General features: G+C 41.2%; 1 long non-coding RNA gene across 4 annotated transcripts; it reads right to left on the bottom strand.

Moving 5' to 3' along the window:
• Positions 1-200: 200 nt before the first annotated feature.
• Positions 201-24,072, bottom strand: LOC135410034 (uncharacterized). 4 transcript variants are annotated; one of them, XR_010428489.1, is made up of 5 exons: positions 23,729-24,072; positions 10,536-10,646; positions 5,441-7,038; positions 4,963-5,088; positions 201-626 (listed from the first exon to the last, which is right to left on the bottom strand). It is a non-coding gene; the product is annotated as an uncharacterized LOC135410034 (long non-coding RNA). The 4 variants fall into 4 exon arrangements; XR_010428490.1 differs by lacking the exon at positions 10,536-10,646; XR_010428492.1 differs by lacking the exon at positions 10,536-10,646 and having other exon boundaries at positions 5,441-5,515.
• Positions 24,073-26,484: the final 2,412 nt, after the last annotated feature.

The raw sequence follows: 26,484 nt of genomic DNA, 5'->3' as shown, positions 1-26,484 counted from the left end.
TGCCCAGGATGATGCTTAATTTTGTTCATGTGTAGAGGTGATAAAGTACTTGAATACACTAGAGGACATTCTCCTAACACCACGTGGTGTGGTTATGATGTGTTGACATTTTTTAGAGAGAAAGAGTGGCTGAAACAACACCAGAGCATTGCAGAGATATGCAGTGGTGTTGGGTTGGTGGCAGAGAAGAAACAGCAGAGAGGAGATATACAGCAATAGCTCAAGAACTTCTCCATGAAGAAATCAGGCAGAAATGACTGAAGACAATTTGCCCAAACCACCTCTAGTACCCTAGGGCTTCCTCCAGGTGGTACTGGTCTTAATAGTCCCTCATTTGTTTGGACAGAACATCTTCCCACACACAGGATACCAAACTCGCCCTTCAAGGAAGGCGCACAGATAATTGACCGCCACTTTCAGCACTTTCAGAATTTGGCAGTCACCTAAGAAACAAGGTGGTCAGCTTCTCAAATTTATTTGAATGCAGGTTTCAAAAGTGTCATGTAGATGATGTGGCTTGATGCAATCTGCTGAACAATACACAGCTGTGCTTTTACACGAAGTGATCACCAAACAGTGCAAGCTGACTTACATGGGTCGAAGGTATCCATGAGAGCAACACAGGCCTAGGATGAAGGAAAGATATAGTGGGGCTCATATTATCTCAGTGACACCTAAAACATGTTGTTAATGGACAGTGAAGATGGGCTTTTTCCACCGATACTTTACAGTGTTTACTGTGCTAATTTTGTTCACTTCTTTAAACACTTGATGTGAGAAAACAGGTAATTCACATAAGTTATATTGAACCTTGTTAATTAGATGAAATATATTGGGAAGATTGATTTATTCACCACATTAAATAACCACTTACATGCAAAACTCTCTGTTTTCTGACTGGGAACAGGACATGGTTTCTTGCTGATTTTTTAATACTTAAATGAAACCTTTTGGCGAAGACACAACAGCTTCTCTGCTTTTCATTTCTGTTTTTCACAGCTAAGCAGACAGCAATGCACTCTTAACAAAAACACAGAACTTTATTAGGCTTAGAGGCATGTGCAAGAGACAGCCATAGAAAAGTACTTCCAAGATGTGCTAATCATCTGCAAGAAGTAAATATGTTATGGCAGAGTAGCCAATGAATAGACAAGGTTGTCAGGAGATGTGCAGGCTGTAAAACATGCTGCAAGGCAACTGCACACAGAAGATGCCAAAGCAATCTCCAAGGCTCTTGTTATGTCTGTTTCTGACAGCTCAGCACCACATTTGGACACGGAGGCCAAATGATGCAGCTCTTTGACTTCCCATTCTGTGGTTACACTTCTGGGCCCAAGCCAGACGATCTCGGCCTCGTGCTCCAGTGCATCGTACAAGCTCAGCTGTGCCCAGCTCTCACAGCGAGGGCAGTGTCCTGCTCTGCTCAGGGCCAACACACACCACTGAGTCTGAACCCCTCCTCTTGTCACGAGTGGCCAGGTACCCTCTCTCTCTGGAAGTTACTGCCCCTCCAGTCCAACTGATGTGCATTCAGTGTGTGAAAACTCTGTTATCCAGTTAAGTCCTCAGATAGAAAAACCCAGTCTGTGCATTTTACTTGGAATTTTGACAAAATCTGGGGGGGGGAGGGGCACAATTATGCAAGCATCTCTTCCAGCAGATCAGAGAGGTGATATCCTCTGAGAGCATAAGTGGTTATAGGCAGCAGTGGGATGTCTGCAGTGGGATTCCTTCCTGCCTGCCAGTAGCGTCCTCCTCACACCAAAAAATGTGTCTGCCCTTGGTCTGATTCTGACTGAAACTGTTTTTACCCTTAAAAAGGAAAGAAATATTAATGCTTCATTTATTGTATATATTTGTAAATTTGGGTTATGACAACACTTCAAGGAGTGAAGACAAAACTAAGTATTCAGGTTTTCCAATCAAAGAATATACTTGATTGTCTTTCTGTTATTTAAAGGAGGTTTTGAATGACATTCAAGTCTAAGCTTCTCTATTAGAGTGGGCAGATGTCACATTTTCATATAAAAACAATTTATTATATGTACATTGTAATAGCAGGTGGCTGTTGTCCTTAATGCTTACATAGCAGTGATCTCATTTAGGCTGACAATCTGTGAGCTACATGCAGCCAAGCCATGGACCATTCCTGCAGGGTAAGGACTCCACAATGGAGCACTTCCACTGGGCCTGTGCAAAATGGACCCCACCAGCACCAAAGCTGCCTCTGACAGGATTTACTCACATGACTCTGTTCTGCAGGACTGGACCTCTGGGCTTCTTCCATTAACTACTAACATATGCAAACACTGAATCTAATTCCAGCTCCATCCTCAATCTGCTACAGATGATTTTTTACTGTGACATATCATACACGGACAGAATAATGGCTTTTTGCCCTCAGTACCTGCTTAAGAAAAAGTAATTCCTGACACAAACTCACATTTACAGGATACCCAATGTACAATGCCGTCTTTCAGCTCTACCAGTTTTGTACTACTCCTCTTCCATTTAGCTTTAAAGAGGGAAAAAGTGACTGACTCTGGTTTAATAGTATCTCTATTGCTAGAAGGAAGGGTGTGACAGTATCTTGACAGTATCTATTAAGAATTCACCAACAATTTTAAAGCTAAGCACCCATCTACATTAGGACACAGAGACCAGCAGTGTTTGATATTTCTCTCATCTCACATTTATCTATTTTAGACCACTCTGCCCATCCATACAGATTCAGCAGAAAATCATTCTGAAATTAAAACAAGAGTGAAGAGAAATTGCAAACAAGAATAAATAAGAAGTGAGGGACAACTGCACCTTGAGGCTCTCAGTTATTAGAACAGATTTCAGCAAGTGCCTTGGAATGACATAGCTGTTTGTCTAGAGTTTCCAAGACAGGTTATTCAAGGGCACACACAGCCTCTGTCAGGACTGAGCTCTGCACCATGTGTCTCTCAACCAGCTGTGGAGCTGGAGGGCTGTGTGCTCTTCTGCGCTGTAACCCTTGATCACCCCTCACAGTAAACATGTGCCCCGTGGTTCTCTGTATGTCAACCTCTACACATGTTCCACTCCTAAACAAATCACTTGCATTGACAAAAGGAGAAAAATGTAACATTATTACATTACATCATTGCATAAAGCACTGTGGTTCTATCAAACTGCAAGGGAAATAATCTTTTGGGAGCATTTTGCTGGTGTAAGTTGAAGCCTGTTGACTTTCTTGCTGGCAAAACTACACTTGTTCATGGCTTTTATTCCTGGCAGGTGCTTCTGGAGCTCGGTCTTTAAATCTGGCAGCGCCAAACATCTGCAGCCTGTAGTGGCCCTTTTGTAACATCTTTCCTCTCTTTCCATGGACAAATCCCAAAATTATGTGTCTTTTTCCTTATTGCTGACATAATGGTACATTCTCCCAAGAATAATAAAAGCAGACTGGGAACACAATAGCTGGCCTTTTGGCTAAATATTTTGCAAATACCACATGAGTATTTTAGGATTAATGACCTATTTTCATTTGACAGTCAGGAGCATTGTCTGATTCTCTGTCTTTTCACTTTTGCTTCTGTATTAACTGGTGTCAGTGTTCCTCATATACAGAGGAATATTATTAATCTGGTAAATTGCTGATCTGTTATGGCTGTTTTCCAGGTCCATCCAGCTATCTAAGGTGGTTAGTGTATTCCACACGTTTCATGGACTCTGACTCTAAATGTGTATTTAAGCCATTAAAATAAATGTACTTTTTTAAGATTTTTGTTTTAAAAATTGCTGATAAATTAACAGTGAACATATCAGAAAAATTATTATTTTCTTCAGTCTAAGTAGCAAGTTTTAAGGGCACCACCGACAGTTGGACAAACGTAATGATTTCATGGACTTTTGAGGAGAAGGATGTGGATGCAGAAGGAAACAGCTTAATTGCAAGGATTAATGAAACTGCTACTAGTTCAGTAACAGCATGTGGTTATATGCTGCAAATGGAATAGCACTTGTGGAAGGCAAGAGGGCTTTTCAGAGAATCATTTAAGATTTTTTAAGTTCAAACATAGCATACACCAATTAAGAGGCTGAAGAGCTGAATAAATACTGAATTAATTTGATCACATGCACAAGCAAAGTCAAAGGCAATGGAAAAGTTAGAAAAAAATTCTGGGAAAGTTAATAAAACAAATAATTTAGGAAACATCTAACAATTACAATCTCATTCATCATTGTTACTCGGGCAAAAACAACTTACACAAGACTGTTACAGGTGAACAACAAGCGAATTGGAAAATAAGACAATGGAAAATTTGATATAGTTTGGAAGAGTAAGGGGAGGACCTTAACTATCAGGAGAGATTCACATTGGGAATTCTTTGCCATACCAAAAACTGCCAGAGTTCCGAGCTTTGAATATGTGCTGAGAGCTAAGAATAGACCAACATTTTCTTGAACATATATCTTGTTCCTTTTTTCTGATTTTGATGTGCCGAGAAGAGTAAATGTGATATTTCTTTTTCCTTCTAAGAGGAACAGAAAAGCACTGCCCATATGGGCTTAACTTTCAATCGCTAGAGTGAGAAATGCAACAAATCTATATCTCCTTTTTTTTGATATCTTCGTATACATATAGGTGCAGGTGCAGAGCTCTGAACATATGCAAACACTAACTTGTGTATACTGATGTGGAATCTTTTAATCAGTGCAGATGCAACACTACAGAGGGTTGTGTATGCAGTTTTTGGATGTCACAGCTGTCTGCAGTTAAATAATTCTGCGTTGAAAAAACTACATTAATGTCTGCATGTATTTGAAGCACTGTGCCTGAATGCAGAAAACTGCACTAAGTAGATTTCATCTGTGCTGATCCAAGACTATGTGGTAATGAATTTGCATTGAACATAATGACACAAAGAATAGATGATATTGAACTGATCTACTGCAATATGCTGATTTTGAAAAAAAAAATTCACTCCAAACCTTTCTTTCAGTTTATGGAAAGAATTTACATCAGCAACTGTAGCAACAGCCTGGTTTAGGTATCCATAAAGTGAGAAAAGTCCATTTTAGAGGGTTGCATGGAAAGGGAAGAATCAGAACTGGAAGCTAATATGAGGAGAAAAAAAAAGAAATAAATAGCCACTCAGCAGACACATCCAGATCACTTAAATTAGACATGTATAACTCGTATAATTTCTCATTTTTTTTGGGCATTAACATAACTTGTACAATTATTGCTTTGGACATTTTATTTCACTATAGTCATAATGCCATAAAATTACTTAAAAAGAGAATACTTCAAAGATTTATTATCTTTTTCCAGTATATTAGTGTTGAGATATCTGTTGTACAAATGCAGAAGAAAATAGTCTTTGTTTTAAAGCAATTGCAAACTGTATCATCTGTGGAATTAAGCTCTAAACAGATAAAATGGTAGGGATAACAGAAAGAAATTTACCTCTTATACAGAAGTCCAAGATAAAGGTGTGATAATCACTGCAGTCTTCCTGTGTTTTGACAAAAAGGTTCAATTCTGCAAAGACAAGAATTTTGTTCTGACCAGCAGCAGGGAAACCACAGGGTGAGGAGAATCATTTGTTACACAGAAATTGTGAGATATGTTTGCATATAAACTTTTAATTAAAACTGCTGCTCTTACCCTACTGCTGGTGGAAGCCATAAGGGTGACTAATTAGGTCTCTTGCAACCCAAACAGTATGGGTGCTAACTGTTAGAGATTATAAAGCAGTATTAAGTCTGGAAGAAATCTGGTTTATGGTCTTGCATAGGGATCCATGTAAATGATCCTGTTTTTTAACACAGTTCTCAGAAATACCCTGATGATAAAGCCAGCAAGACTTGCAGTTACCCATAAACTTACAGATTTGGCTCTACGTTAGAGTGATAATGTAAACACAGGTCCTGGTTAGCTCTGTATCAAATTCTGTGCTGGCAAATTCCTGTTCAGCTCACAGTTTCACTGGGGCTTGGCAGGGGAAAGGGGTCTCACAGCAAGACTTGCACCAGAGCTTGATCCTTGGTAGCATTATGCTGCCCTGTGGGTCTCATGGTGCTCTCCAGAAAAAGCATTGGCCAAGGTGGGCAAGGGCAGGATGATCAAAGGAGGCAAATATCTCCAATCTGCTGCTGCTGGACATTGATCAGAGGAGAGGAGACTCTGCTCCCCAACATCAAGAATTGCCACTGCACTCTCTGGGTTGTTATTGCATACAGTTTCACAATCAAAATGGGAGCCAAACAGTAAAGTGGTCCTGTCAGAGGTTACAGAACAAATCAGTGCAGGAGATGGGAACACACTTACTCCTCAGTAGGAGTCTATTGATTTTTTAACTGCTGGGCACATTTGGCTGCTGAAAGAGTCATAGAGCTCAAATGAGATACAAGAACAAATAATTCACAGCAGACCTCAAAGATGAGTAATTTTGGCAATGCATCTTACCACCCCTGTAATTTCTTTTCTCAATTATTTTAATGGAAGATGTTGAGAAGTGATGTAGAGGTAAAAAAAAAAAAGGAACAGGATTTTGCCTTCAGCAGTGGAATATGGATTGTGAAGGAGTGCAGAAAAATAGCCCATGATCATCCATCGAAACCTGAAGGATGTCAATGTCTTGCCTAAACACACACATTTTAGCTTTCTTGGGTATCTCACTTGGTCTTCAGCTGCCATTCCAGGGTGAAGCACAACTTCCATGGTTCTCCTGTCTTCTCTTCTGGCCTCATTTATCATCTCAGAAATGTATGTAAATGGAAATAAAGCTGCATTTGAGGAGTGGTGCTTTGTTACAGTCCAGGCTGTTTCTGGTCTATAAACCAGCTGGGTTTGGTATCACAGTGTAGTTAGTTCTCATTATTGGTTATGTCCACACCTGCTGCGCTTTGGGATTTAAGTGATCACTCTTGAGTTCACTTGAACCTTCATGAACAATAGTGTGTGCAAAATTCAAATTACTAGAAAAAACACTGCCTCTCTTTTAGTTCATCCGTCATGTTTGTGGATCAGGCTGGTCTTGGAAATGGATTGGTGCAGCTGGTCTGCTTGGGAAGAAAGAAAAGATTCAATTAGTAGACTAAGTTACTGATGATATTGTCTGGAGAAAAGAGGTTTTCTTTCTCCAAAAACTATTAATCTCTCTTTCAAGCTAATCTCTTTCTCAGAGGCCTAATATGTTTGGAGAACTGTATTGCTGGAGGAACTGAGATAGAAATGGGACATCTTCCCTTCTATCAAACTTAAATTATGCCTAAAGAATTATGCAGGAATTGGAGACTGTTAGATTTCAGTAATTGACTCACAGCTGATAATGTGGGGTCTTACTCTGACCCTCCAGAGGACAAAATCCCCTTTACAGTGTCAATGGGACTGTTGGGAGCCCAACATCTGAGAAAGGCTTCTCAGTCACATTGCCAGGAGAACACCTTAGCCACAGAGAAGTGATTTTGACCTTGTGATTTAGGGGTAAAGTGTTACTGAAACTGTGGACAGGCATTTTAACTCTTTGACAGGCTGTAGATACTGTTATTAAATAAAACACGTTTCAAAAAATCAGTTTTGGAGAATTTGGCAAGATTTTTTAAATTTTGTAATTTCCAGAAGTCAGCAGGAATGTGTAATTTCATTGGAATTTGGATCAGGATCTTACTGTGTTGAGATTTTGTTGTTAAAAATGTAATTTCTGCACCTCAAGAGCCACAAGATATGTTTCTGTCAGAGCTTGTTTTTGCTGGTCTGGAGTCTCCCTCGAACACAGCTGAGCACCCTTCCACTCTGCTAGGGTCTGTTACCAAAAATTTCTCATCAGCTCCTGCTGTCAGGAAGGAGAAAATGTAGGTTACCATCTTCCTCTTTGATCTGTGGAATGCAGAGTTGCTCACTTCTGCTGATGAGAGTCTAATGCCTACTTAATTATAGAATCATGTGTCATCCTAGTCTTCTTCAAGCAACTTAGAATTTTTAATGTAAGGGAAATGTTCTGAAATTGTTAATCACAAGGGGTCCAACCCCAGGAACCAAGTATCACCTAGTCAGCAATACAAATACCATTATATCTGAATACCTGCTGCTTGTGTAAATTGTGGTACTTCAATTTTTTTTGCTTCCATCATGTATATTTGGGAGTGGATATAATTTTCCTATTGAAATCTATATTGATCTCCAGAGTAAATACTCTGTTATATTAGTTGCCTATTTAAAATGTTTGTGGTCTTGTATTTCTTCTTTTGGGTGTGCCTGTGTGAAGTCTGTCATTGTATGTCTAAGAATATAAGAAAATTAAAACCTATGATTTTTTGACTTTTGGCAGCTATATGGCTTGGAGTGAGAACATAAAGCAATGGGGTGAGATCACTGATTTGAGATGTACAGAACTATAACTGATGTGCTATTTGTTATGTACACATGTATATGTATGTATGTAGGTATATATATAGAAATGAATATATATGTCATGGCACTGAACTGCTTCTGTAGGAAGATTGTTCCTGATAAGAGGTGATTAGGGAAGGTCCACACAAAGCTGGAAGGGGTACTGGCTGTGGTACCCTGTGAGTTTGCTGTCCACCTGTCACTGTGCTCCTGATTTAGGTCTTAGAGCTGGCATGAAGTTCCCTTAGCTGTCTCACCAACACTTGTCCAAATAATGCATTTTCACCTATAGAGGTATCATTTCAGCAGTGCCATAGAAACTTATGTATTGGATCAGTGTCATATACTGTGAGTTTTATAAGTTCTGCTTCCTTCTGTCACAGATCTACACTTGTATGAAATACACGTCTGGATCTCACTTGAAATCAGGAGGAGTTTGGAATTCAGGCATCACTTCAGCTGTTTTCCCTGTATCTCTGTATGTTTGGCATAGTGATACAGGTTTTAAACTCTCCTCCTAGACTCCTGTCTCTGATAATTGCCACTCCAAAAGAGGTGCCATATCTTCCCTGATTCTAAAGGATCAGCATGGAGAAGCAGATATGGGCTGTTGATGTGGGTTGTATGTACAGCCCCTTGATGCAGGAGGTCCTTAGTCAATACCTCTGTGAACCTCATCACCATAACTGCATGAATGCTGCCTGAAGGCCAAAGGTTATCAGAAGCCAGTGAGAAGGAGAGGGCAAGAGTGTCATGAGAGATCGTGTTGGTGGTGGTGCTGCCTTCTTAGGCACAGGTCAGGTCTGAGTCACAGATCTCCTCTAATAAGCACCACACATTTACAAACTTTTCTGGGCACACTGAATCTGTGAAACTGGGCCATGCTGAGCAGTGAGAGGGGCAGGATGGAAAGAAGGGCAAGTTTGGTTTAGAGAAGCCTTTGGTTCAGTTTGGATCACAAATTAGAAAAGGAAGGTCAGCCTGCCAATGAGTTGATGATCCACCTGAAAGTTTGCTAATCTAGAGGTCCTCAAAGTAGGCTATAGCTCTGAATCAGTTGTGAGTCCAAAATTGACCATTATAGAGGAGATGCTGCATTTTCCTGACCGACTGTCTTTATACAGTCCCTTGTATATACCTTGTATAGTCCCACAGCAGACGACCTGCCCCATGGGCCTGGGATCTGAAATAATATTATTTTCACTTCAGCAAAGATCTCAAATTAACTCACAATTTATTACAATGGTAAAATACTATGGTCTTTCTTATGTTAGTTATTAACGAAAATATTTGCACTGGAGGTTTATTTTGCCAAAAAACCTCTGAAATTAACTGCATCAGTGAACTATAATATAGGTAAAGCTCCATATAAATTATTTGATAGGGAATTAAAAAGTAACAAGGCAGCAAATCTTGAAGAAATCACTTACTCTTTGATTGGATTTGAGACCCCTCAGGTGACTCAGTTGATTTGCCAGGAAATGTGAATTTTAAAACCATGCCAACAAAAAGCAGAGCACACCCTCAACCTAAACCAAAAACCATGCCTGAAAGTTTAACACACAAAGTTTTAGCATATTCTCAGCTATGACTGATTGAGGTTTTTGCTGTTCTGCACTGCTCAGGGGTCTCTTTTAATTAATATCAAACACTGTGGAACAGAAGGAAATACATTAAAAAGGAAGTTATTAAATTTTCCCCCAGCTGTTATTGCTAGATGTGCCATATTTTTGACTACTGATTATTAATAGAATTCTACACCGTAATTCCGATGCTGCTATATTACATATTTTAAGAGGCAAAAATGGTCTGGAAATGAGAGCTGAGGTCTGGGCTACAAGATTATTCATCAATCTCTTCCACAGTGTGACCTTGGGAGACTGCCTCAATTTCCCCATCCCTCAGTTAAGCTAATAACCTCTTGCTTCCCATGGCCGCTGGGAGGTTCAGTTAATAACTCAGATTTCTCTCAGGTCTGCAACTACTTCTTTTTGTGCTATAGGCTCAAGTGCACAACTCCCATCATACAAGGTTTGGGAAGAGAGGTTTTAGCATCAGAAAGGAAATCTCTCCAGTCCCTGCAGAGTTGCAGAGGGCAAGAGGAGACACTTTGACTTGCAAAGAAGGAGTCTCCTATATGAAAAGACAGAAAAGGGATGAGCACTACCTGACAGCTGTCCCAGGAGCTGAGCACTCCGTAAGAACAGGAACCTGTCTGGCATGTGGGGACAGATGCTCTTCTCTTTGAGAAACCTCAGCAAGGCATAATGCAAAATATCTGCAATGAAAGGATACACATATGCAAAATACACCATAGAGTAAGAAGTGTGGAAGAGAAAGGAGAAAGGTAAATGGTACCTTTTCAACTATGGGTAAATAATCAGCAGTTTTATGAAATGTGCACAGAGACTGTCTGCAGGTGATGTACACAAACATCAGAAAATTTGCTCCTGAAAGCACTGCTGACCTAAAATGGTAGCTGCAAGTCGTTTTAAAAGATAAAAAGCAAGAAAGGGTTTCTGAGATCCAGCATCCAGCTTTGAGGGCAGAGCCACACAGGAGACTGGAGTCATGGCCAGAATCCAAGCACTTCATTATGTTGTGCCATTTCCTAAATAAGAGGCAATTAAAATGCAGCAACTTGTACTGTTCCACTGCAGTGTAGCCATTAAGCTTCAGTTTGCACGTTAGGGTCCTATTTGGCAAACAGAATATTTGTGCTAGTTGCGTAAAAAGACACCACAAGACCACGCACGTGCCCTGAATGCCCAGTGTGACACTTTGGAAAATCTGTCTGTGTTAAAATTGAGTTCTGGTGAGTTTATGATGGGTTTTTATCTATAACACTGTGAGCCAGGCTTATACTTAAAAGTACATTATTGGTATTAGACTTTTAATATAATAAAAAAGCATTCATGGTGTGGCATGACTATCTACACTAGTAGAGTTGCCCTCCAAAATGAAATGAAATTATGAGCAGAGTTTTTCTGTGGCATCTAATCTTCAGGGAGATTTTTTTTTTTTTTTTTTTTTGCACACTGATGTTAGCTGGGAACCACAGATCTCAATGCCCTTGACTGAAAAAACCCCATGAGCTAAAATGTGTAGGCTCAGTGAACATGGAATCAGCGGTTTCCTCACAGGTCACTGTCTCCAGATTTAGGTTGGAAAGATTGACACAAAAAATGGAGAGTCTTAACCTGGATAATTCGTTGTTCAACTGCAAGCACTATAGAACAGCGGGAAAGATGCAGTACAGGAAAATGGCAGAGCTCCTCAGATTGCTTGAGTGAGATGGCATTAAGGCCATGGAAAAATCCTAGCAGAAAAGAAGGAATGAAGAAGCAATGTGCAAAAACTTTATCTTACATGTCCAGAATCCGAAAGAACAACAGAACACATATATTTTAATCTAGGCAAGGTAAAGGGAAGTTGGACAAGGTCTGAGAAGAGGTGACAGGACCATGAGAAGCCTGAGCTAGAGATACAATGAAAAGGGACTTCCAAAGGAAAATTCTCAGGAATACTCAAGACGGATGAGGATGCTCTGGCAAGGATGTACACAAAGATTCTGCAGGCTGATCCAACATCTTATTTGCTGGCAAAACCATTTTGGAATTGTTTAGATTTTCTAGTCAAACAATATCCTGGTAGCTCCTCATGTGCCATCCTCTTTGCTCTCTTCGTCTAGCTCAGGAAGAATTTCTTCATTGAGAGGGTTGTCAAGCAGTGGAATGGACTGCCCAGGGAGGTGGTAGAGTCACCAACCCTGGAGGTGTTCAAGAGATGACTGCACATGGCACTTAGTGCTGTGTCTTAGTTGACATGGTGGTGTTTGGTCCAAGTCAGACTCAATGATCTTGGAGGTCCTTTCCAACCTTGAGGATTCCTTTTCCAACCTTCTATGATTCCACGATTCTTGACCTCACCCACTTCTATTTTTTGCAGAGGGTCAGATACGCTCTGAACCTTGTGGCTTCCTTTCTTCACTTAATGCCTTTCCTTGAAGAGCACGATTAAAAACGAAGTGCAGGAAGGAGAGCTTTGAGTAATGGAGTTGAAGTAATGGGTTATTTCAAGACAGTAGTAATGAGACCAAGAGACAGATAGCTCAAGGTCGCTCACCTCCTGCATAAGGGAGCAGACAGTCAGGATCTACATGGGAGAGGTTCACATCTGCAGCTGGTGCTTACTCAGTCTTGGGAGAACATTGAAATCCCTTCATGTTCTGTGTCCACAAAAGATAAGCCAGCACTGTAATATATAATCTTTAAGGCTCTTTATCTTTGTTTGTTTTGTTTTTGTTTTGTTGTTTTTCTTTTCTGGAGTGAAGAAGTATAGGAAATTTGTTGGACTGGGATCTTTGTTTTACTTTGAACATTCAATCTTTATCATCCCATGCAACCAATCTGCAACAGGCCAGTTGTTCTTTAGTTTTATGAGCCTCTATTAGATGTGAGTGGGAGTTTACATAGAATCATTTAGGTTAGAAAAGACCTCTCAGATTATCAAATCCATCTGTTAACGAAAGACAGTTCTTCACATCTCATTTCATTACTGATGCAAAATGGAATTTTCCAGATAATCTGCTCAAATGATCAAATAAAAAGCATTAATTTTTACAACTTGTTCATTATTTTAAATGCTTTCTATGTTTCCTCCTAGAGCTCCTGTGCTGAATGGATAGAACTCTTGCAGATAATGCTTTATTTGCAGGCTGTATCTAGATTCATTACAGACAGAGAAAAAACAAGACACTCTATGGACAAGTCATACGTAAAAAAAAGCCCCAAAATTCAACATTACAGGAGGCAAAGAACTTAAAGATATTGCAGACATCTAAAAGCATAAATCACTTAGGCTTTCAACACTTCTAAAAGCTTGTACAACTTTTAAAATGTATCTACCCACTCCTTCACCACATCCAAAGACAGGTGTTCAGGATCAGCAAGATGAAGATAGAGGACTTTCTCCACTCTTACATTAATCTAAACAGAAAAAAGTCTTTGACATCTAGGCTGTGTAAAGCCAAGTTTTAGATCTGTCATTGATATCTGTTCAAAGAGTTGTTGCTGCCTTCCAGCACAGGAGATTACATGGCACATAGCAGCAGCTGTCCCCCTTCCAGTGCAATGCAATCAGAAAATGCCCATGGTGATATTTAGTTCGCTATTAAATTTGATTTAATTTTCATAGTGCTGCGTATTTGTGAGCTGGCTGTATCCGGGGATATGAAAGAAATTGTGAGCGTTGAGGGGAGTTTAACAGCTCAGCAGGGGAAGCTGGAATAACTTGTACCTGGGAAGGTACTGGATAATGCCTGGTCTGTTCTTCCCAGCGCCAAGCAGTGAGCAGTCTCATGAAGGGTACAGCCATCTTCCCAACCCTGCTGGGCTGTAAGAACACACAGCAGGTTAGATGAATGACTTCAGGAAAGCACAAAGTCAGAAACTTAATTTCAAATGTAAGTGTTGGGAACTGGGGAAGAGTGGCAAGAGCCCATTTGAGATGCAGAAGGCAACGCAAGAAAGCTGGAGGCTGAAATCCTGGTGATGTTCGTATGGACAGCAAGACATCTCTGTAAATGCAGTGGGAGACAATCGCAGCCCAGGCAAGGAACAAGGAGGGTGGTCCCAGCAAGCGTGGAGCTGCCAGCAGAGCTGGCAGTGGCAGGTGGGCAGGAGGAGAGCTGTGCTGCTGTCCACTTGGTACCCAGGATCTCTGTCCTCTATAGCTGGATGTGCAGCATCCTGTCTAGAATTCAGAATTGTAATGATTTCCAGCTATTGTAGCCTCATCTTTCTCCAGAGCTATACAGATGGGACTTCTGTGCCATCAGATTTAAGAAAAATACATGTAGGAATTCAACAGCATTGCTTGCAAAGTAGACCTGTGGATGCCTGGGAACATGAGGAAAGCGACAAGTGCAAAGAACACCTGTCACAGTGAACACATCTCTGATTCCTAAATTTCAGAAGTCCTACTTAGAAATGAAGACATTTTTGGGAGTTCATTCTAGATTTGACTCTAGGTTAAGAGCGAGATCTTGCCTCTTCACTGAGACAAGGCAAATTCTGTCATATGAGAAGAGGATGAGGTCACTTGGTCTGTTCAGCCTGGAGAAGAGGAGATTGAGGGGAGACCTCATCGCAGTCTACAATTTCCTCATGAGGGAGAGAAGAGGGGCAGCCACTGATCTCCTTTCTATGGGGAACAGTGACAAAACCCAAGAGAATGGCCTGACGTTGTGTTAGGGGAGTTTAGATTAGATATTAGAAAGAGATTCTTCACCCAGAGGGTGGCTCGGCACTGGAACAGGCTCCCCAGGGAAGTGGTCACAGCACCAAGTTTGACACAGTTCAAGAAGTGTTTGGACAATACTCTTGGACACATGGTGTGACTCCTGGGGAGGGTTTTGTGCAGGGCCAGGAGTTGGACTCAATGATCCTTGAGGGTCCCTTCCAATTCAGCAGATTCTGTGATTCCATGATTCTGTCATTTCACTGTGGTAAGTATGTATTATCTTTTGTTAGATGAAAGTCCAGCACTCAGCCCAAGAGGAAGGACATGATTTCTGGCATTCCCATATCTGAAGTTAAGTCCTTCTGTCTTCTAAAAACTGTTTATGGAAGCCTGGTGAAAGCCTTGTTCAACTGGAGTTGGGATTGTAAATGTTGTGTAATGGAAAAATGTGATTACTGAAAAACAGTGGAAGTGAAAAAGGAAGGTTAAGAAATTCCCAAATATACTTGCGTCATCCTACTCTAATTCATCTAATCTGTCTGTCAAAACTGTCTTTTTCAGCTATCAGTCTAAGCATACTACTCATCTCCATGGATATTAATGTCCTCTGCACATTTCATTACATTCAACTTTTTTGCCTTCACCAGTGCAGCACAGTTCTCTGTGGATGCCTCCTATTCTACAGATATTCTTTGTCAGTAACAATATGCTGGTCTTGCTCTTCAATTCCCTACCTGCCAGGACTCCTTTTTGTCCCTCTTGATGGAGAAAGAACTTCAGAACTGCAGGTCACAAAGTTATTTGTGCCTTAGTTAGTCTTCCATAACTACAAACAAAAAAAATTATAAATGTCAGAGGAGGTGATTTTATGTCTGTGCTCAGAGAGGTGTCTGTATCTAAATAGAACAAACCTTTCTCCCCCTCAAAAATTCCACAGAAATAAAGATTCATTTCTGAATTTTCCAGTGCATCTTATCTTCATTTGGACACAAACTACTTCAGGAAGAAAGTGCATACAGATCAGAGAGTGCTACTGATGGAAGAGAAATCATAAGTAATAGAATAATAACAGAAAAATGGAGAGATGAAATTGTGGTACCTGAAAAAGCCTTTGCTCCACGCCATGAATGCTTTTCCTCCCCTACACACTAGTTATTTGTTTTATATAAATACAGGAAAGTTGATTTGAAGCTGAATAGTGAAACCAGAATATTTTTCCTTACAGAGCACCAATAAACTGATTTAGAATGAAATATTTTACAATTATATAATTCTTTAACAATATATGTTATATATTCTAATGAAAATGATTTAAATCTAAGTTGTGAATGTACCTGGAAATCACACAATTTTTTTTTTTCTAGAAGAAAGGGCACTAAATTTAAATATGATGTAAACCTTGCTGTCTTCCCTCTATAGTTAGAAATACAAAACCCTTTTGCTGGGGAAGCTGTTGAGTATGGCTAGGAGGATTATGAAGCATAGTTTCAGCTGCAGTATCCAATGGGAACACAATAACTTCAGTGCTTTAGTTCCCCATTCCCTGAAATTTATGGCATCTTGAGCAATTCAGCTTGTGCTGAAGAGGTTCAGCTGAATTAATAAATGCTGTCCTTACTTTATCCAAAAAGTGCATTGAAATTTACTTCCCCGAAGCACACCAGGTGTGATGGACAGCATCTTCTGTTTCTAATGACCTTGTTTAAAACAATAAAATGGATCTCAGAAAACTTACGTTTTCCATGCTAGGTATGCTGTGTGAAAAAGATCTCAGCACTAAAAGCAGACAGGCACAGTGCTGGGCTGGTCTGCACAATTCAGTGGCGCTCTTGCCTCCATTGGTTGGAACTAACATAAAACCGTGACCAGCTAATGAGACACATCTTTATGGTCCTGGTTAATGGATATTAAAACTCCATTCCCTTTCAAAACCTAAGACCAAACAACATGTCTAGCTGTGGCTGTCAGAGGATCCCCATAAGGGAAATTTAAAAATGAAGGTCTTGTGAGTACACTGTTTGCCCATTCCCTGCTCGCTTTTAACTTTTTACATCTAGAAGGTGTACCGACTGGAGACCAGCAACAAGTGGTGTTCCTCAGGGGTTGGCATTGGGACTGGCTTTGTTCAATATCTTTGTTGATGACATAGCAGTGGGATCCAGTGCACGCTCAGAAAGTTTGCCACCAGCCCCAGGCTGTGTGGTGCAGCCCACAGTCTGGAGGGAAGGGATGCCACCCAGAGGGACCTAGAGAGTCTTGAAAGGTGGGCCTGTTCAAACCTCATGATGTTCAACAAGTCCAGGTGCAAGGTCCTGCGCCTGGGTCAGGGCAATCCCAAGCACAAATACAGGCTGGGCAGCAAATGGATTGAGAGCAGCCCTGAGGAGAAGAACTTGGGAGTGTTGGTTGATGAGAAGCTCAATATGACCCAGCAATGTGCTCTTGCCTCCCAGAAAGCCAACCATATACTGGGCTACATCAAAAGGAACATGACCAGCAGGTCAAGGGAGGTTTCATGGAGAGATACATGGAGACATCCAGCTGACAGACATCACTCTTAAGAAATTATGTTTTTTACCAGAGTCCATGAAAGTCTGACTTGCTGGTGAGAACTTTGGGTATTCTCTGGGCTAACTTTACTCACTAGAGCTTTGCACTTTTCTGGGAACATTTCTGAGGACATGAAGCAGAAATGGTAGCTTCACTTCTGGCCATTTTCCTTCTGGCCCTACCCTCTCTGTGTGAGCTGCTCCCTGTGGTACCAGCCAGTGCTAATAAGGCAGAGGGAATGTCTACCTGTGTTTACAAGAGCTGCACCAGCAGTAGAGCTGCCCTGGTGTCACTACAGCAACCATGCAGAGACCATTTTAACACCATCTTTGATATACAGAGATGTCTTATTACACCCAGACATTCCTGCCTGGTGCTGGGAAAATGGACCTCCTTGAGAGGCTTCTCCTTCTCCATGGCTCACAGAGAGTCTCTGGCAGATGGCTTGCTGAGTAGGGTGTTCCCAGTTCCATACTACATGGTGTGGGGCACCCCATCATGCCTCAAGGTGCATCCTCAGTTCCCTTTGCTTATTGGGAGTTTCTTCGGTTCATTAAGTTTTCAACTCAAGGTTAAATAAAATGAGCAAATTCCCTCCCTGGCCAGCAGGACAGCTTTGAAAAAGGGGGAAATGTGTATCTCCAAGTTGGTTCTGAAAGATGATTTATTTGCTTCTGGGGCTGAAGCCACATTTGTTCATTTGTTTTATTTTGCGCTCGTCTTTACCCCAACATCCCTCTGAGAGGAGGAGGAAGGGTTGGAGAAGAACCTGTCTCAGCAGTGAGGAACAAAGTGTTCATTCAGTGAATCTTGTTGATTGCAATCTACTAGATGACTTCTGCACGTTTCACTTTTAATTAACTACTATACATTTTCTTGGGATTAGTGACTTGTCAGCATTTTGGAATCTGCTGCTAGGAATTTTAAATAATAACAGCATTTATCTTCTGCATGGACACATCACGGTTAGGCTGATAAAGATTAGTGAGGAGTTACAATAGGTTTTTTTCAGTCTAGGAGTGAAAGGTGGGAGAAGCTTGGGGTTTGATTTTTTAAAATAAATATAATAATAATTTCATCTAATAATGATATTCCTTGTATTAATAGACCTAAGAGAACCAAGTACCTTTCTCAGAAGTTAATCAGGAAATAACTTTTCTGTCCTGCCAAGCTTTTCTCTGCCAAATCATGGCCTTAGTTGCTAACCAAACTCCTTGTCCCTTCAGACACAGGAGCTCTGATGTGGAGAGGAAGAATTTAAGTTGTCATCCAGGGAGGCACACCAGTACCTGCTGAAGTTCATTGCTGTTTGAGGCCAAATTTACACCAGTCCTCTAAGCAATCTCCAAAAGACTCTTAAATCTCACAGAGAGGGGTTTTACCAGGAGGCAGACAAATTCAAATTAGAAACAAGGAGCCCCCCTCCCCCTCACCAAGCCATAAATAATAACAGTGCTGGTGAGGAGCTGTCCTGGCAACTGCCCTTTCCCACGTGAAACTGCCAGCTCCTTTTGGGCACCTCTCTGGAAGTGACAGTGCTGGACTCAGAGCAGGGTATGGAGACACTGTGTAAGGCTGGAAACTGAAGCTGGCATGATGTAAGTCACTCGGACTCAGCATCTCCGAAGATTTGCTGCTGCAGTTTTAGTTATGACTGATAGAGATGTAAATGAGGTTGGGTTTTTTAATACAAAACCAATTTCTACAGATTTTCTGTGTGCTTATCTATGAGACAATGGGAACAAGTCTTACCACAGATCACAGGGATGGGTACTCAGACACTGGAGAACAGCTGTGTCTGAGTGCTGAGTGGCACCCCCTGAGTGCCCTCTGAGCAGTGCTGTCAGACCTGGTCCTCAGTGTAAATCAGAATTTCTTTGAAATTGTGATGCTTTATCCCATTTGAGGGATGGGGCACTAAAGCAAAATCCTTGAGAACTGCTGGTGAACATGATTTCCTTTTTTTTTTTTTTTTTTAAGTCTTTGGTCTGCAAATAAAAATCACCACTGGAAAATATTTTTTAAACAAACAGTTGCATTAAACCTGCCTCAATATCTAGACTGAAATGATTTTCATCAGTTTCTAGTCCTAGTAGTTGATCATCTTTTGAAATTCTGGGGGAGAGAGGGAGACTTCTCTGCAAGTATTAAAGAAGACCAAATCTCTATGTGCAGATGAGATTTGGTAGGTGAGGAAATAAAGAATAGCTTCAAATTGAAGTTGAATGTTAATCTTTTTTTTTCCCAACCCTTTTATAATTTAAAAAAAATACACTGACATTTCTACATACCATGTATTTAAGAGGTTTTCCTTTTCAGAAGGGATGTTGATGCATGGATTTTTTTTTTTTAGAAATTATTGCAATTAAACTGTTGTCCAAAGAATTACAAGGGAAAAATACTGCTTCTCAGTATCTGTTTAAAACCCTGTTAGAATACCAGTTTCCTTAAAATAAAGGTTACTGTCTCTTTTGAACAATGAATCAAATGCAGCACTAGGTCCCTGTTTATTTGTACTGTGGCAGCACCTAGAGGCTCTTGACAGAGATGTTGCTTATTACAGAACTGAGCATTGTCTGCAAATGCACACACAGAAATAGAATTCAATAGTCATTGTCACAAGGACCTAAATTTTTAAACACTTGCATCCTATGACACAACACTTCTTAGGACCTCCTGGAAGAGAAAGTTTCCTGAAATTGTCATTAATCTATTTCTTTGGTAATAAGTGGTGATGAAATGGTTATTTTTATTTGAGATTAATTGCTGGTAAGTGTTAAGGAACTGAAACAATTACAGAACTTGAATAATCGGCAGCTGGTATGTGGCTTGAAATGGTGGATAATAAATTATTTATAATGAAAGCTACTGAGGATATATATCTTCTGCCTAGCAGTAAACACAGAAACCTTACCAACTACTTTGTTTTCAACTTTTAACAGAAAGAATATGATCATTTCAGAGTCAGATGTACTGCATCTATACCTGAGTTCCTCCGTTCTGCATGCCTTAAACATCTTTATCAGTTCTTTTCTGAGTGAAGCCACAGTACTTTCAATGGCTGAGTTCATTTTATTTGTCCACCTTCCTCTTGCTAATGTCTACTGGAGGAAACTTTGCTATGTGTTGCTATTAAATGTGGCAGATTTGGAAAAGAAATCGCTAAGCTATAGAAGAAGAAACTCAATTTTTCTAACTTTAAATTCAGTACTGAAGGATACAGCTTTGTCAAGGTTAACCTAGCCCTGCACAGTGATTTGGATGGATTGGGATGTAAATCTTTAGGAGTTAGCAAAGAACTGAGCACAGACACCAAGGCAGTAAAATAGTCAATATGAAACTGTGCCAATATTTGTAACCTTGTCTCCTCTTGCCCTGTGCTTCTGCGATGTGATCACTGATGGAGGAGGGGGAGGACCATCAAACAGACCTCGACTTTGTTAACTAACACTGAGTTCAATCCTTGATTTAAACGGCAGCAGAACTAGAGCTGCTTATAAGAAATACTGAGTAGTCATGTGGTGAATGCATAATAAACAGATTTATAGCGTTTTTCCTCCAGCTGCTATTAGTAAGAAAATAAAGGCAAGATTGCCTAAATACAAAAGAGAAATTTAATCTTCAGCTAACCATAGTGATACATGGCTGGCAGAAACACAATCCATCTGTGCTTTCTCTGACAATGCTTTCCACCATTTGTTTTAGAGAAAGACATAAAGTTCTCATAATGCATCTGGATAGCTATGAAATACTCTGGCTACTGTTGGAGAGAGAGAAGGCATTTCTCCCTGAGTTCTGTCAGCAGTGCTTCTTGAAACATGAAGATTATCTCTTGTAATCATTATCCCACCAAGGACAGCTGCAGAGTCCATGTTTAGTCAGGGACTGTATGTGCTAAAACCTGGAATAGCTGCACTGGGTAATGCAATTACCCCAGATTTTCTCAGAAGGGGAAAGACTTGACCCCAGATTAGCTAATTTTTTTGAGACTGCACTGTACTTTTTCTCCACATCTCAAAATTTTGGCTATAGTATAGGCCAGACATAGTGCGAGTTCCTTTTTGCTCACTGCAGATTGCCTGTGGCTTTAATGGCAGACTGTCCCCTTTGTTTACTTTCTACATAAGAGAGTAAAATGTTGTGGCCTTCTCCATGCATTCATGGTGACACTCCTCTTACACTTCTCACTTACTTGTAAAGATAAAGCCAGGAGCAGGCTGGAGTGTGGCTGTGATACCCTATCCGCTCAGTGTTGGGGGACTGTGCAGTAGAGCTGGCCTGCCTGGCCCCACATCAAGTCCAAAGAGTGGAGATCCAACAACCAGCGAAGGGAATTTCCTGAGTGAAATGCCAGTGGCATCCCATTCCTCTTGTCATTTCTAGCTCAGGGGCTGGACACATGATGGGGCAGCACCCCTGCCTCCTTCGTCTGGTCTGTCCCATCAGGGCAGCCTGCAGTGAGCGTCAACTGAGAACCTCCTTTAGTTTGAACCTTTTTGGTGACTTTCTGAACATGTACAGAGCAAAGAAATCCTCACACAAGTGTTTAAAAAGCTGTGCCCTTTGAGATGAGAACTTGGAAACAGACTTAGAGATTCTTTTGAAGAAAGAGAAGGCAATGAGGAGTACAGATTTGGGTTGACACTGTCATGTTTAATAGAAATTTTTGCCTCCTGGAGGATATGAGGGCTGCTCCCTTGAAGATTTAACCCCAATTAGTCCCTTAACCTAGGCACTAATTAGTGTTCTTTGGATAAAAAATGTATATGCACAGACTAGCTTGTTTTAATTATTATTCTAACAAAGAGCCATAACCTATAACTTGCTATTTCAAATCAGGAGAGTAAATTAAAGGAAAGTACAAAACATCTTCAAGTAATGATCAAAGAGAATACTTTGTGATTTTCTCCTGGTGTTAATTAATACTGCTTAGTTGGTCTGGTTTGCACTGACAATTTCATTTTGGGGAGCATCCGGGATTGCATAAGACTGAAGGCTAATTTTAAATATACTTGGATTAAGCCAGGCACATACAGCTACTGCATAATTCAGAAGGCTACTTTTAAGTCACTGGGAACGTCCACCTTGAAAGTGTCCACACGAAAAACTATGCTGGCCATCTTGCAATGGGAGCTTCTGTCCCCATGGGTACCTTGTATGGATGACACTGTCATACTGAAAGCATGAGACAGGTCTGGAAAGGTTTGCTCAGGCAAGGAGTAACACATAGCTTTAGTGGAGCCTGTAAAGTCCTGAGTAAGAACCTTCAGCCTTTTTTTCCCCTGTCCTCATTCTTTTTGCATCCCATTTCTTAGGCAGCATCAGACTGGAAGAGGACCTCATCCAGACTCACAGGATGAGATTTACTTGATGCAGGCAAGAGTGGCAGAGTTGATCTTCAAAGGAATAGCACAGAGGTCTTCAGAGTCTCTTTGTAGATAAGAAATTACTCGGGGAGATAAAAGCAAAATCTAAGCAAAGTTAAAATCCCATGAGAGAGACACTTTGTCAGGGTGTCAAAGCCTGTTCCTAAAGGCAAACTTGCATATGAAAAAGGGGAGTAAGGGATCAGAGTAGTTCTGAGTGTGGGGAGCAAAGACTAGGTAGAAGATGCTGCTCCATCTACTTTGCTTTGCTGAGAAATAATTCTGCCAGAACAAATAACATATATTTCATTTGGTGTCTTCACTCCTTTACTGTTTTCAGTGAGTAGACAGCTGAAATACTGCCAATGAAGGAAAACAGATTTTATGATGAATAGTCCTACACCATGAAAAATGAGATTAGAGGAACGCCTAAACTAATTTCAGGTTATTGCATTACAATCTTCATCTCAGACTAATTCTCAGTAGCTTTATTCCAGGTTTATGGACAGAAATTTAAAGCCAGTACATTTTATCATCTGTATCATTCAGTCCCTTTTTTTTTTTTTTTTTTTTTACTGAAGCTTTGCAATGTTCTCTTTAATTTCCAGGAGAATGAATTTCACCTTTTATAACATTCAGAGACAATTATGCTGTCTTTATGATGAATGATGTCACCCTGATCCCAGCAATAAAAGAGAATGTACTAATGCCAATAAATATATTAACTGTATCAATCATTCTCCTGATTTTTTTTTACTTTGTTGTTCAGAAGAAATAGCATGCAACCTTGAGCTTTTAATTGGTTAACACTTCCATAAACACCATAATGGCTCTTTAAATCTTTCTTTTGTCATGAGAATGGGGAAAACATCATGAATAAATAATTGACTACCACAGCAGAGCTCAGCACTGATCTATGGGTCATTCAGGAGGTGAACTTGATCTAAAGATTTATTCAAACTCTACAAGACGGGTTGAGCTGTTTGTGCTGGAAGTAGCTGTATAATACAATATATTTTCACATGCCCTTCCAATTACAAAAGAGTTCCTCAATGAAATGTGATATTGCAATTGGACAGTGGTTTAAAAACACGGGCTGAATTCCACTGAAGTCAGTGGATGTGGGTGTTCTCTGACACGGCAATTCAATTAGAAGTATTAGAAAAGTAGAATTGAAATAAAAAGATTAAACCAGCCGTACCTCCCCAGCTGGCACAAGGAAGGAGATGGGGGTAGGATCAGCTCCTGCAGCTCCTCGCTGCCTCCCCTGGGAGCGCGGGCGCTCTCTGCGCACTCACAGCAGGAACACGTCCCTGAGTTTCAGTCACATTTACCTTGCACATGGCATTTGACAAGCAGCAAGCCCCCGAGAACTACAGGTTGAAGCTGAGCAGTTTTCCAGAGTGGGATTTTAATTTGCTCTCTACGTCACATTCAAGTGACATGACTGGCTTGAGTAGAGCTCTAACCGAGCTTGGAATATGACCCAGCTCTGTTCCCAATGTACAAAACGGTTAAACGCAGACCGAGTGAAAAAGGCCTGTTTCTCCCCTCTTTATCGGAACATTGATTTTCACAAAATGGCTGGAAAATGAGGCGGAGAACACCTTTACAAAACAAATGACAGCGGCACGACCGGCCCCGCAGGAGCGCCCGGCGCTGCCCAAACGCGAGCGGCTGCTGCCACCTGGTGTCGCCGAGCGGAACCGGGACGGGCTCTCCGGCACGGCACAGCCCGGACATCAATCAGGGGGAAAACAGTGGGACATCTTTCGTGGCAACTCTCGCAGCTAATTCCTCTTTCACTCGCTTCCCGCTCCAGACCTGGCTGTTTGTCTAACGGGCCCCATTTCCCAAGCACGGGGCAGCTGCCGAGAGAGCGAGGAGACGGCGGAGTGTGGGCTGATGCTAAACGGTGATGGAAAGAAAACGGGTCTTCAGCCGAACGTGAGCCGAGCAGGGCCGTGGCAGTCTTAGGTTTTGTTTGAGCGTTTTTAGTAACCAGAGCAGTGGCTCGAGTGCCAAATCTCCCCGACTTCATGGAGTCACAGAACGGTTTAGTAGGAAGGGACCTTAAAGCTCATCTTGTTCCACTCTGCTGCCATGAGCAGGAACACCTTCCACTAGACCAGTTTGCTCAAAGCCCCATCCAATATGGCCTTGAACATTTCCAGGGATGTGACAACAACTCCTGCGGACAACCTGTTCAACTGCCTTACCATTCCCTTAGTAAAGAATTTCTTCCTTATATCTAACCTAAACCTTCCTTCTGTCAGTTTGAAACTGTCACCCTTTGTCCTGTTGCTACATACCCTTGTCAAAAGTCACTCTCCAGCTTTTCTGTAGTCCCCTTTAGGCACTAGAACGATGCTATAAGCTCATCCTGGAGTCTTCTCTTCTCCAGGCTGAACAGTTCCAACTCTCTCAGCCTGTCTTCAGAGAAGACATGTTCTATCCCTCTGATCATCTTCATGGTCCTCATCTGTACTCACTCCAACGGGTTCATGTCCTTCTTATTTGGAGTCCCCGGAGCTGGACACAGTTCTCTATGTGGGGTCTCACTAGAGTGGTGCAGATGGGAGAATCCCTTTCCTTGACCTGCTGGCCACTCTGCTTTTGATGCAGCCCAGGACACACTTGACTTTCTGGGCTGCAAGTGCACATTGCTGGGTCGTGTTGAGCTTCTCATCAACCAAAACCCCAAGTTCTTCTTCTCAGGGCTGCTCTCTGCCCAGCCTGTATTAGTGTTTGGGATTGACCTAAAAGCCTTCACCCAATGGTTTATGGCATTAAGCTTCTTTTTGTTTAAGGGAGGCTGTGCATTTCATACAGGCACTGGGCACACCAGCTGGCCCATGTTCTCATGACGTGTGCTACTCCAGCAGTAGCTGGCTCAGTCTCACTCCCCGTTTCCACCTTACCCAGTGCACTTGTTTCAACCAGGAAGGACATCCCATCAGACCAGCACGAGTCCACAACCCAGTCAGACAGGCAAACTGGTGCTGACATTGGAAACACTCACACTGCTCCCTCTCCATTCAGAACATCATAGAATCACAGAATCAAACAGGTTGGAAAAGATCTTTGAGATCATCAAGTCCAACCCTTGATCCAACACCACCGTGGTTACTAGACAATGGCGCTAAGTGCCACATCCAGTCTCATCTTTCCATGCATCTCTCTGCCCTGCTTACCAGTGTCACAATGTTTGGTTCCTCCCACTGTAGCCCTTGGATTGGAACCTTCTTTTGAGCAGGGATCCAGATCCAGTTCCCCCTGCAGTTCTGCTAAGTGCCAGGCAAAATGCTAATTGTGATGGCAAAGTCTAAAATTTGAGAGCATAATTGACACGTGCAATAGGGCTAACTAAATTAAATACAGCTGGAGAAATACTGAACTATCTTTTAGCCATAGGAGAGCCCTCATTTGTCAAAAGCTATTTCATCTCCTCTAAACATGGGGAAACAGTGATAAATAACTGAAACCCATGCTGAGTTTTTTATGGCAATCAATGTATCTGTGGCGAGTGGCCCACACCTGATCTTTCTTTAGACAACATGAGAGTATTAATCAGCAGCAATTATCTACTGGCAAAACCTAACAAAATTCTGCAAATATGCACAAAATAAACAGTCTGCTGGCCTAATAATTGGGCTCTAAAACAAGCTGACAATTGCTACGGATAATCACCTTATAACTAACCATTGCAAGTTCTTACTGCACATCTACAAGCTGTTGATTTTAGAGTCCACAAAGGAGTGCCTGGCAGTTTTTACGATAACTTTTTTTTCCTTGGGAAAGAAAACAACACCCACAATATTGGAAAACAGCAGAAGATCGGTGAGGGCTACAAACAGGGTACAGAATGTTTTGTGTTTCTTGGTGCAGGGGAATAAGTTGTAAAGAGACAAGAACAAGGATAGAAAGTCTTGCATAGCACAGAAGAAGGGTTATGGG

This window comes from Pseudopipra pipra, chromosome 1 (genome assembly GCF_036250125.1).
Source record: "Pseudopipra pipra isolate bDixPip1 chromosome 1, bDixPip1.hap1, whole genome shotgun sequence".
NCBI classification, from domain to species: Eukaryota; Metazoa; Chordata; class Aves; order Passeriformes; family Pipridae; genus Pseudopipra; species Pseudopipra pipra.
This window is presented reverse-complemented; position numbering and strand designations above follow the sequence as displayed.